Consider the following 12,800-nt stretch of genomic DNA (forward strand, 5'->3'; position numbering starts at 1 on the left):
CAGGCTCACTGATCGACGCCCGGGTCAGGGTCGGGCTAGGGCTTCATAAAGCGAGCTCGGGCCGTGACCGGGCCTTAAAATTAGGCCCGTGCAGGCCTCTGTTCTGTACATGTCGAAGGCAAGCACGCTGGTTCCTTTGTTGTTGGGTGCCTCGCGATGCTGCTGCGGCTTTGCTTGGAGGCGCGGTGCCCCTGCTGGCGCGTCTTTCGAATATAACCAGGCTAGTGATGGGCGTCGACTAAAAATTGTAATCTGGTCAATCGGCTGTCGGTAAAAGAATAAATGAACTGATTAATCGGGTGTGTCTATTTAGAGGAATAAGGCCTAAAAGATTAGAAGTGGCAATTTTCCTTTTTATGTTTTTCTTTATTTTCAGGTTGTCGATTATTAATGCTACTTGAAAACAGGCCATTTTAAACGATCAATGGTAGTTTGCCTCATTGTTGAGGCCAAGAAGTCCGTTGACATTTTGCGCCAACAGAGAGTTTATATGCTTATTGACAGTCGTCCGGGCAGTGCTGAACTTCCGCGTGCATGGCGATGAGAGCGCCGGGACGCGTGTAGACCGTGTACAGCGCGGCGCCCTGGGCGCGACCACGTTGGCCGGCGTGACGTCATTCGGCATGGCTGGCCTTTCAGAACGCGTTTCTCGCCGTGGCCACCGCTGGTGCCCGTGCTCATTGGGGCGAACGCTGGCACGGCTCCATGGGCGAATTTGGCAAATTTTGTGGGCGGATTACCTTAGGACCGCACAATGTCCGTCCGCGTCCGTGCGCATAGTATTTACAATCGTGAAAAATCCCGCAGGAACCGGCAGGATTCGAGCCTGTGTGTAGTAGAACAGACAGAGTTAGAGTCAGTCGTATTACCCATTTGGCTACGACCGTGAGTTAGTACCCGAGAGCCAAGCGGCTTACTCCCTCGCCTGCAACGGTGCGGAGTACCTTAGCACCTCCCAATGTCCGTCCCTGTCCATCCGTGCGCCCACCACCATCACGCGAAGATCAAGCGAAATTCGATTTGAGCCGTGAGTTGCAGTTTCATTTAGCGAATTCAAGGTGCAACGGACGGCTCAAATCGAATCGCGGCAAGGGCGCAAATCGGGCGTCACTCAGGGCGCAACTGGGATGTCATTTCGAGTCCCCGTACTCCGCACCCTCGCCATCATCCACGGAGTGGAGGTGCTGCCATTTTTTTTAGTGTTGCTATGAATGTGGGGTTGTTGTTCAACTGGGTAGGGTAGACGTTCAGAGATTAGTAGTCACAAATAAACCCCACATAAAGGGTGCTTGAGCGCTGTTTTGATTGGCGTTCATGGACTAGTTTCCTGTTCACGCGTGCTGCCCAAATAAAGCAGTCCGATGGCTTTAGTTGTTTTTTGTATTTCTGCGTGCTTTCTTATAATAAATGAAGAAATGCCTAAGGGCTGTAACATCCTGTGATAAAACAATTCTGAATATTTTAATAACGTTCTTAAGCTTGTTTTTAACGTCCTACTTTCTGGCCTACGCCAAGATGTTTATCTTTGGGTGCATTATAATATGATTACGAAGGGCTGTAAAACAAAATATTCCTGCATTGGTGGGGAAGTTGTATATTGCTCTTTTACCGCTTCTTCGTGTTTAGGCGTGCGATGAAAAAGCTGCGGCGGTCAGCGTTATTATTGTCAGCTGACTTACAACTGACGCGTTCTGCCTTGTATACCTGTTCCGCATTATCAGCTGGTGCCTTTTCCGCACGTGCTAACTTGCGTCTACGGAAGCAACACGAATGTTGAACCTGCCATATGACGCACACAGTGGACGGAAAAATGGCATATGCGTGGCTAATAACGTCAGGCGTGCTCGCGCGCATTTCGCGAAATAATACTTTGCGCGCACAGTGAAGTTCAAAAATGCTCAAATCGGGGATCAAGCTTTGTTAACAGATACAAATATTTCACGAGCTGGCACGTAGGGCTGTGCGCGTGAGCATTTTTAAAAAATTTTTATATTATGCATTACATAATTGGTTTGGTGGTACATGCGATATGATAATTTTTGGATATATGTCCTTCGTTTTTATTTTTTTCGTATGCATTTGTGCATTATTTTAGCCAGATTTGTTGCAGCGTGTTTTAATTATTCGTGACCTAATGGCTTGACTGCGAAAACCATGTATGCCGACGATCAGAACCCTACATAGGATTTAATGACAAAAAAGCTGAACTGGCGTGCTTCCACTTTGTGCCGCTTCAGTTGTGGCTCTGCATCGGACTACGCTGAAAAAGCACCGTTAGAATAATCTACTTCAATGACTTGCGCAGCGGAATGCATCGCTCAAGATTTGAGTTACTGGTGTCCTCGAGAGGGCCCTTCGCAAGGTACGTGACGCCAACTGAGGGGGCAGACTCAGCATACGTTCCGAGCCGCACTTTAAACGATAACGTTTTTTTTTTCTCTGCTTTTGATGATGTGATTGATCGTAAGGTTTAAAGGGACCCAGAAAAGCTTTGTGAAGGTGGCAATCAAATTAATTCAGCTGGTAGGATTTTTGAGCCAAGTGTGAGCCCCATACGTTGTACGGATAATTTGTAAACGATTTTTGAAGATCGCCTTTTTCAGCCGACGAGTGCGACGTAACAGCGACCCGACCGCGTGTGACAGAAGGCCGACCGTGGGTGACGTATCCCCGGTCGCTGCTGACGCAACGGTGAGGCGCCCCCCCATTCGGCCGATGGTCAGCCGCCGGTAACGTCACTGCCATCGGCTTCTGCTTTTCCTTCTTCCTGCGCGATCCCGAGTAGGCCTCGAGTTCCGGATTTCTGCAGCGACGTTCTGATACGAGCGCTCCGCGTCCTCTGGGTCTGGATCAAGACGAGTTATCCGTGCCACGTCGTTGGCTGCAAAGCGAGTGACTGGAGTGGTGTCAAAATGAGGCACTCTCTGCCGAAGGCTCCGCACTTGCGAGCTGTTTGGCTGGAGCGCATCGGCCTCTCCGAGTCGGCGGCGCTTAGAAGTGTTCGTGTTTGTGGCAGGCATTTCCCGCCCGAAGCGTACCACTACAACCTGGAGTTTGTGCGGAAGAGCGCCGTGGGCATGAAACATCTTCATTTGAAGCAGAATACCGTGCCGACTTTGTTACTTCCCAAAACACGGGTGAGTCTGTCAGATTAACCGGTGTTACACTGGTTATGAACGGCCGCCCAATTTTTTACCAATATCGCGGGAGCGTCTACCGTTCCGTCGATCAGCGCCGTTAACGGCTGATACTGTTAATTGCTGGTTGGAGGGCAGTGTGATAAGCGAATAAAAAATTCCCCCGCATTTCCCCGAGGGGGAGAATGTGAAAGTGCGAATGCACGGTTGTCGGCCCGCTTGCAGCGCTTGCGCTCGGCCCCCGCAGCCCACCGCCTCGCCGCCTTCTCGTCCATCTCTTCCATCGGGTTTGTAGTATCACGTGTACACCACGCAGTTATCAAGCCGCTATAACGCCGCTGAGTCGCCAACGCACGCCGCTGACGACGTAGTTTGAATGCGTTAAAGATATAAGGCGCGTCACTAACACTGATATCAGCGTCGCGTCCGTGGCTTGGTCGGTAGAGCGTCGCGCTGCGGCCGCAAAGTCCTCGGATCGAAACCTGGCGCCGGATGCTGTTTCTTTTTTAAATATAGAGGAGCACTGCCGACGCCGCCGCCGCCGGCGGCGGTGGATGGTTTGGGGTCGCTTATAAAGTGCATTCGCACTTAAAAAATCAGGGGCGGCCGTCTGATCTTGCAACAGCTTAGCGGCTACTCTCGCCGGGTTTGTCGTATCGCTCCATCATACGGCGCTGATCGACCGAACGGTCGACGATCCCGTGATATTGGTAAAAAATTGGGCGGGTGTACTGCACCCTTCACATGGAAACGACATCAAGTTCGGCCTCGCTCATTGCGTGGGCTGGACGGTGAACGTACAGTGCTCAGCGATTGAAACGCGATACTGGGAGCGCGTGGCTGCCGGTGCTTGTTGCGCCACAGGTGAGCGCTTGTGAAAGCGAGCTGATGCATTGTGGTATACGGTGAGGGTGAGAGCGTTCGTATACGACAATTCGTATACCCTCATCGTATACGACAATGCGCCAGCTCGCTTTCACAAGCGCTCACCTGTGGCGCAACAGGCAACGGCAGCCACGCGCTCCGAGTATCGCGTTTCAATCGCTGAGCACTGTACATGTACAGTCGGCCAAATCTTTAACTGGCGTGCGCGAGCGGCGACTTTTCTGTGCGTCAGCGCCATGTGACGGAGCCAAGTTGCAAGCTGTTTGAGGGCCCAGAAAGCCGCGCTCAGTTGTGCCCATCGTCTGCTAGACTGTTCCTTCCTTAGCGCGTCACCCCTTATGAGCGCACTGCGAACGATCCAGGCAGCGTAGTAAAGCGAATGGGTTTGCTATTATTTTATTTTCCCAAGATTAACGTTGCAGCAATCAATCGAGTAAATTTCAAGATACGCCGAACACGCCCAATCATGAGATAAGCTGAAGAATGGGTTACTTATTTCTTCTTCCGTTTTTTTTTCCTGTAGATGCCCACTTTATAGCTTCAGCACAGGCTTCAGCACGTTGAAGATATCAAGCGCGCATACGACTGATAACTGCCCTTAATACATCACGAGAAAGCGTTTACGTCACAAAGTAAAAAATGAGTAATCCCTAGTCTTCAGCTTATCTCATGAGTGAGCGTGTTCGGCGTATCTTGAAATTTACTCGATTGATTGCTGCAACGTTGATCTTGGGAAAATAAAATAAGAGCAAACCCATTCGCTTTATCACGCTGCCTGGATCGTTTGCAGTGCGCTCATAAGGGGTGACGCGCTAAGGAAGGAACAGCCTAGCAGACGATGGGCACAACTGAGCGCGGATTTCTGGGCATGCGCTTAGCCTCAAACAGTTTGCATCTTGGCTCCGTCATATGGCGCTGACGCACAGAAAAGTCGCCGCTCGCGCACGCCAGTTAAAGATTTGGCCGACTGTACAGCGCACAGCCTCGTATGTGCAGTAGCTTCGGTCCTACCGAACGCGGAAGAGACTTCCCGTGATATTGTAGAACAACCGCATTTTACCCTGAATTCGGGGAGCGGGGTGCGAAAGCTCGTTTATAAGACTTCGCCAAGTTAACTGGTGTATATCGTATCAGTTGTGTTCGCGGAAGACGTCTGTATGGCAAGGAAAGTAATCATACGAAATGTCTTTTTGAAACGGGAATGCTGATTGATTGATTGATTGATTGATTGATTGATTGATTGATTGATTGATTGTAAGGTTTAACGCGCCGACGCAACGCAGGCGATGATGATGATGATAAATTCTTTTATTAGGAAGGGGAGGACCGAAGGTCGCTGGAGGGGGAAGAGGGGGAATAGGGAGGGAGGTAGACACCCACTAAATCACGCTCGCCAGGCCACTGGCAACGCCAAACTCGGCTAAGGTCACCAGGTGTTGAGGATGTTCCAGAATGTCCCTATGTAATGCTTCCATATTTGAATTTTGAAAAACACTATGGTTTAGTCTATGAAGATCAAAAGCGGAGCAGTGCAGAATAAGATGGTCCATGTTTGCTTCACACACAGTGTGGCAGAAGGTACATGTGCAGGGGGCAGCGGTGCCAATGCCCTTCTTCCGGTCAGCAAGTATCTGCCATTTATGGATCATATGAGGTGTAGTGGCCGTGTTGGCAAGTACTTTGTTAATAAATATTTCTTGCGATCGGCTGAGGGGTAAATTCTTAAAGATTTGTGGAGGGGTAATGGTTCTTAATCTCTCGCGGTGAAGAAACCGGAGGTAGCGTCGTACTCGCGCCATTTCGAAGTGGCCGCCTGGCAGCGAGTCCGCGTAGGGGTGATCGCGGTGGTCGGGAGATCCGAGCAGGAGAGGCTGCAGATGTACAGGTATAACTCCAGATTGTGAGGTGGCAAGACCATGTGCCACCTCGTTACCACCCCCGCGATCCCCGACGTGTCCCGGCGTCCAGCTGACCCTGGCGTCAATGTCGTTCCTCTGCTTGTGCTGGAGTATCTGGCGGATGCGTTGAGCAGTGGCGTCGTCTGTTTTTGGGTCCTCAATACTACGTAGTGCCTCAAATGAGTCTGTATATATGACGGAAGGCCCGGTGTTGTCCCTCAGAGCTGTCCAGATAGCCAAAAGTTCTGCTTGTGCAGGTGTTGCGTGGTCCAGTGTGCAGACGTAACGTCTGGCTTCTCTTGTCGAGGGTTTGTACCAGGCCAAGGCCAGGCGAAATTCATTAAGAGCGGCGTCCGTAAATACTGCATGGGCGCTGTGCTGATTGTGCCTATGGGAGAGGTTCTCTCTGGCTGAAGTGGCTTCATTTGCGGGGGTCGTGCAAGTCTTGGAGGGGTGCAGGGTAGGGAAACTCAAGGTGGTTGTTTCGCCTGGAGTAACCCGGGCTTCTGTACAGACTCGTCGGGTGTCCCAAAGCAAGGTGTCTTGGCCCTGTATTGTGAGGTGCAGCCGGTTGTCCAATGACGACTTAGCGCTTCTGAGGATGTCCTCGATTGGCGGTAGGGGTGCAAGGTCCCGAAGCTTTCGTAGATCGGTGAACTTGGGAAGCGATGAGGCGCGCCGTAGTGGAGGGCTCCGGATTAATTTTGACCACCTGGGGATCTTCATCGTGCGCCGAAATCTCGTACGCACGGGCGTTTTTGCTTTTCGCCTCCATCAGAAAAGCTGCCGCCGCGGCCGGGAATCGAACCCGCGACCTCGTGCTCAGCAGCGCAACGCCTTAGCCACTGAGCCACCGCGGCGGGTCAAAAAAAGGGGAATGCTGTTTTCGCTCAGCTCGAAAAATGAAAAACCGGCAGCGGAACACAAGTCGCGAATTATGGGGGGGGGGGGGGGCGCACGTACTGCAGATGGAGATTGTTCGATGTTGATCACTTGCAATTCGCACAATGCATCAGGCAAGCAAGGACTCTCAGAACACGTAGCTAACGGCATCATTAAATCTTCATATGCTGAATGACACAACGTCCAAAATACCAGTGAATGACTGCAAAGTTGTCTGACATTTTCCTAAAAGCTTCATGTATGTAAACGGAGTAGAACTTCAACCCTGTAAACGCTACTCCCAGTTTTTTTTTTTTTTGAGAGGGTAGAGTTTATGAACACAGCCTCCAATGAGACAGCCCAATGCTAGCTAAAATTACAGGCTAACTATTACTGCAGGCCTTACTTGAAGATGTACATGGGCAAAAACTATTTGACAGAGCACAATGGATTTCAACGACTGTAGACAACAAAAGAAATTTTCCTTAATTAAGACGGAGCAATTTGTGACTGATGCCATGCAAAAAACAGGCGTGCAGCTGGTATCATTGCAGGCAGTTGCAATCTGAAAGTTCATGTCGTACGTCGATGAATACATGCCAATAAGTGAGGGAGAATTTTACACTTGCTCCTAGACTTTCGCACAACTCGGCATTTTTTTTTTTTCAAAACACAGTTGGCTCACCAGCGGAGTCAAAGGCCAGCTGATGTGACGACCCAGGCCTCTACCTCTCTGGTAAGAACAACATTTGATGCATGTAACTTGAGCGTGCTTTGAGAAGAACCTCCACACAACCACTTGTGTGTTACTCAAAACGCAGATACTTCACCAGGACAATCAAGGGCCAGCTGTTGTGATGACCCGTGCCTCTACCTCTCAGGTAAGAAGTATGCGGGCTTTGAACAGTTGCATATAGATGGTGTATGTAGTTAGGAAAAACCATTAATGTCGATGTTGTGTTACCTCATTAAAATAGCACTTTTGTTTTATATTGCTACGCAGGCTCAGGTGCTGGTGATGCAAGTGCCTGGAGCAAGTGCGAGTGCCACTGCAATCGGCCCTGCCCAGGTAAAAGAAGCTCCTCTGATGCCGCTAACCTTACTGCCCTTAATGGTTTGTACCCCCGATCGTACCCTGCCCTTCATTTTTCCTTCAACTTACCCAATCTAGCATTTAATTTTCTTCGACTCCCAAGCTTCTGAAGTGTGTGCTGCTAAATGAAAGACAGTGTTCGGGGTGTGTACTAACTGCCCTTGCCTCGTCAATCAGAGGGGAGCTCACATATGCCCAATTTTTTTGTAGGGACCATTGCGGACATGCACATGCTTTGCTGAGAGGCGCAGTGTGGGCACCCAGACAACACCAGAGCGCGCTTTTCTGATGGAGGCGAAAAGCAAAAACGCCCGTGTGTTCGAGATTTCGGCGCACGTTAAAGATCCCCAGGTGGTCAAAATTAATCCGGAGCCCTCCACTACGGCGCGCCTCATCGCCTGCGTTGCGTCGGCGCGTTAAACCCTACAATCAATCAAAATCAATCAACAACACCAGAGCGTCGATCCATCGGTAAGCTAAAAAGCATAAGAAGCCTTATGGTAAAAAATGTCATATGGTGACGGAGAACTCCTAGTTTGCATTACACAACAATAACAGCACCCATTAGTGCCTGTAATGGAATCTACGAAGTAGCAGCATGACATTCCAGAGATATTTCCTTGTGTGAACAAGCTTCTAGACACAAAGGAAGGAACAGCGCATATTTCGACGAAGGACAGGCAGAAACACACCACAAGTGCTGACTATCAACCGATCGCTTTATTAGAAGTTGCGGATAATAAATTGTTCACTTACTGGGAAAGATTTAACAAGCGCGTACAGAAGATAGAGTAGAAGGTTGCCTATCCTGTCAAACCATTATGATATCACTGAATTTGACATAATGGTTTGACAGGTTAGGCAACCTTCTCTCTTTTCTGTACGCGCTTGTTGCATCTTTCCCAGTAAGTGTACTATTTATTATCTGCAACTTGTAATAAAGTGATGGGTTGATAGTCAGCACTTGTGGTGTGTGTTTCTGCCTGTCCTTCGTCGAAATGTGCGCCATTCTTTCCTTTGTGTCTGACCACCAAATAGCCCAACATGGCACCCTCTTCAAGACACAAAATATTCGCAACTGAATGCAAGTGTTTGTAATGAGTTTAGTGACGCAATCTAATTCACCCCGTGTGGTAATGCACAACTGCTGAATATCTATGGGGACATTTTGCAGCCACACTGGGCAACACCACCTTGCGCCTTCTCGTGTCGGCCAAGACAGAAACTGATGCCCCTGTTGTGGAGGCAGTTCTTGGAGAAGCTGAGCCCGATTTTGAACCTGCCAGAACTTCACGAGTGGCTGCAGCAGTGGCTGTCACCCCTCTGCCGGCGAGCTTCAGGCCAGCCCGTTGTTCATCACCTCGACTAGTGGATGAGGCGACGCGAGGCACCAGAGGACAAGACATGTCGGGCGACACTACGTTGGCATCTGAAGGCGACGAGATGTGCCAAACACATGACCCAACGTACGACCCGTCGGACTTCTCCTTGGATGCTGACTTCCCCTGGGGTGCCACCTTCAGCAGGTATTCAAGATTATGCTTTTATAACTACTAACAGCGCACACAAATGAGGGACGAACAAAGAAGCAACATGCTGATTCACAACCAACACTATTGAACAATACAATTGAATTTATACTACGACAAACCAAACTGTGCATGGCGGGCGACTGCAAGCCAGGAGGAGCAGGACCTTGTTTCATCTCACTATTCAATTTTTAAAGACGATAGTCTTTCTTGGGCTACTTAAACCCAGAAATTTTGGTCTGTCTGTATGTCTGTCTGCCTGTCCGTGACTCGATTCAGCCACCCGGCCAAAGTAAAACAAGCCCTGCGCAATAGTCTTATATAGTCACACCTAAATCTACCCATCTAAGTCCGGTGTAGTGTTCATACTTGTCAACATTGTTGAAGAAGAACAAGACATTACGCAAATATAAGACAAGAAATTCATGCAGAAATGATATTTGCAGCGTTTCTTTATAAAAATCACACATGATTGATTTTTGCGAAATAAATACTTCATCAACTGCAGAAAAGAAATACACCCCACCGTCGCCTGCTGTCGCCAGCGCCACTATAGCTTCTTGCGCCATTTTAAAAAATCAATTAGCGACAGTTACGAAAGATCCCACTAGACAGGTTTCACGTTCTCCTTGTAACGCACGTGGATTGGGACAACGGGGTTCTATAAACGCTGAAGTAGGGCGTCTCGAATCACGCGCGTCTTTTCCGTACGGCAGCGTTGGCATAGAGGCACCTGGCCTGGTGCAGTTGAACGCGGTAAATTTAAAATGATTTAAGCAAACATTTGGTGTTTTTACCTCAGGAGGAGCGCGCCGTAAGAGAAGCAACATGGGAGGTGAGTGGGAAAGCAAAGGGAAGCAAAAGTCGATAAAGACTATAGTTTTTCGTCGACATTTGCAATGAAAGGAGCAGATATGCGGCAATTTTTTTGTTTGCTCAGCACAGTCGATGGGCAGTTTACGCACATTGTTCCAGAATATGGAATGCCTCAACCACCTCATGCTTTGACCTGTCTCTGAGTGAAAGCAGCACTTTAGTTTTATTAAGATTAGGATTGCAGCAACAGTTCTAACAGTGCAGTGAGAAATGCTCCCGCAAGCCTTTCCCTAGACCACTCCTGTGCTGCATAATGCACACATTCAAACAACAGCGTATCTCGCCCACATATTGACCGCTGCACATCAATGGAGCTCTGTAAACCACACTTGTTCTGCACTGCACAAATCGTGCTTTGTGGCTTACCTTGCAGCCCTGACACCTGCTTTCTGCTGGCATCTTTCTTTTACACAGCCCAACAGACAACTTAGTTTAATGGGCGCTTTTAGTCTGTGCAAAATCCTAGGCACATAGGGGACCACAGCTAGGTTTTTTTCTTTCTGTAGTGGTTCTTGTGGTGGCTGCTTGCCACACGTGGCAGCTCGATTTGTGTTCAAGGTGGTTCCATTCGGTGTGGTCTGCAATAAGTTTTTGTTGTGAGTCAGTGCTTGTCCTGATGCTTCTTCAACCCGCATCTATGCAGTGCTTTTAGTATCCATGAACCAGTACAAACTCACCCAGTTGTCCATTCTGATGCTGGTTTAGCTAGCATTGTGACTGTGGGCTGGTAGTAACAGTGTTAACAAGAGGATGTGCTTTTTTATGCATGCCGATATGCACTTGGCGCAGAAATTGCTGTTTTGCCCCATTCTCAAAATTATGTCTTTTATGATCACTTTGCACCCTTAATTAAACAGCTGAAGGCTTTCTCCTGTTTGAGCACATTTTAGTTCCACAGTACCAGTTTCCGTGGTTCCAGAACAGCTAAGGCAATGCAAAGGAACAGAGAAGTAGCGTTTTGTATATTTTAGCATTTGCGGCAAAAATGAGGGTAGTACGTGTGAGATTGAAAGGCACTAAAGTTGGTGCGCATTTTCATGCAGCAGCCACCAGCCCCAGGAGCTTCCTGTGCACGCGGAATGAAAATTTCTGGTTTTTGAAAGGTGCCTGGAGAAGCTTCTCATACACTGCCGTGCCTGCTGTGAGAGCTGCCCATTCTGCCGAAAGTGCACACACAAGTTTACCGTCACTGGCACGCAGCTGGAGGTCATGAGCCTGTGCTCTGTGGCCCACTCGACAACCTGGGAGAGTCAGCCAAGTGTGGGTGGCAACCCCGCCGGAAACCTCCTTCTGGCGTCGGGCATCTTCTTCGCGGGCTGCCTCACAGCCCCAGTGCTCGGCTTGCTGGCGTCCATCAACATTCAGATTTTTACGGAGGGGACGTTCTACAACTACCAGCGAGCATACTTGGTGCCTGCCGTAAATGAGGTAGGGCACTAGTGCACCTTGTCTATCTCGAGCTTTTGTGTCTGGCGACATAACTTTAAAGCAGTTTAGAGGCTAATCCCTTCGCTATGTGCGAGAAATACAAAATACACTAAAACCCCTTATTTCCAACTTTTGGTTAATTTAGACGAGGCATCTGGTCCCATCCAAATTGTGCATTGTTCTATGGCTGAAAACTCATTTATTTGGACAGATTCAGGCACAATTCAATTAATTTGAGCTTTCCGCGGTTCAACTCATACGTATTCGCAGCAGAAATGAAAGGCGCACCTAAAAAAAAGAATGGAACGGGATGCTATCAAGCTTGTGTACTTCTCGGAGGCACAGAAGAATGCAATGCATGGCAATGGTTCACAACTAAGTGAAAGGCAGAATGTCCATCGCTGTAGCCATCAGCCTAGAGAGCAACCATGGATTTCTTTTTTTTCTTTTGTTTCGAACACTCTCGTGTCAATATTTGCATCGTCACCTCCGCAAAGTAAACGACAGTCACTGTTATTTCCATAGAACAAAAGTTTGGTTAGGTTAACAGCTTTTTTCAGTTGTTATGACAGTACTTGCGATAATTCGGACACTCAGTTAATTCGAACATTCTCGCCACTACCATGAACAATCCAAATTTACGGAGTTTTACTGCATCGGCATATCTTTTTCGGCCAGTTGCTCGATCCAGTTGCTCGATCCCTTGCTCATGACACGAACAGTGGGTGGCAGCATAGGCGTCTACAGGATTTGGTCTTGTGGGGGGCAAACCCATTGTATTGAGGGGTAAGAGGGAGAGGGCAAGGGGGCGGGGCATTGTGTTCTAGGGTGGCTTGGGGGGGGGGGCAAGCGCCCCTTTTGCACCCTCCTGCCGATGCCCATGGGTGGCAGTAATTGTAGCTTCTGTCTGCATAAAAGCTAACTATTGGAGAACAGTATCAGTTCTGGTAGTTGCTGGCTCAGACGTGTGTGTGTGTGTGGTGCCCTTGAATGCAGGTTTTCCAAGAGCACGAATCCAGGCTCATAGATGACCTGGCAGGGACTGAGGTGGAGCTGGCAGGTGACGGCCGCT

This window comes from Haemaphysalis longicornis, unplaced genomic scaffold, assembly GCF_048455015.1.
Source record: "Haemaphysalis longicornis isolate Haplotype H1 unplaced genomic scaffold, Haemaphysalis longicornis Haplotype H1 scaffold_1, whole genome shotgun sequence".
In the NCBI taxonomy this organism is placed as follows: Eukaryota; Metazoa; Arthropoda; class Arachnida; order Ixodida; family Ixodidae; genus Haemaphysalis; species Haemaphysalis longicornis.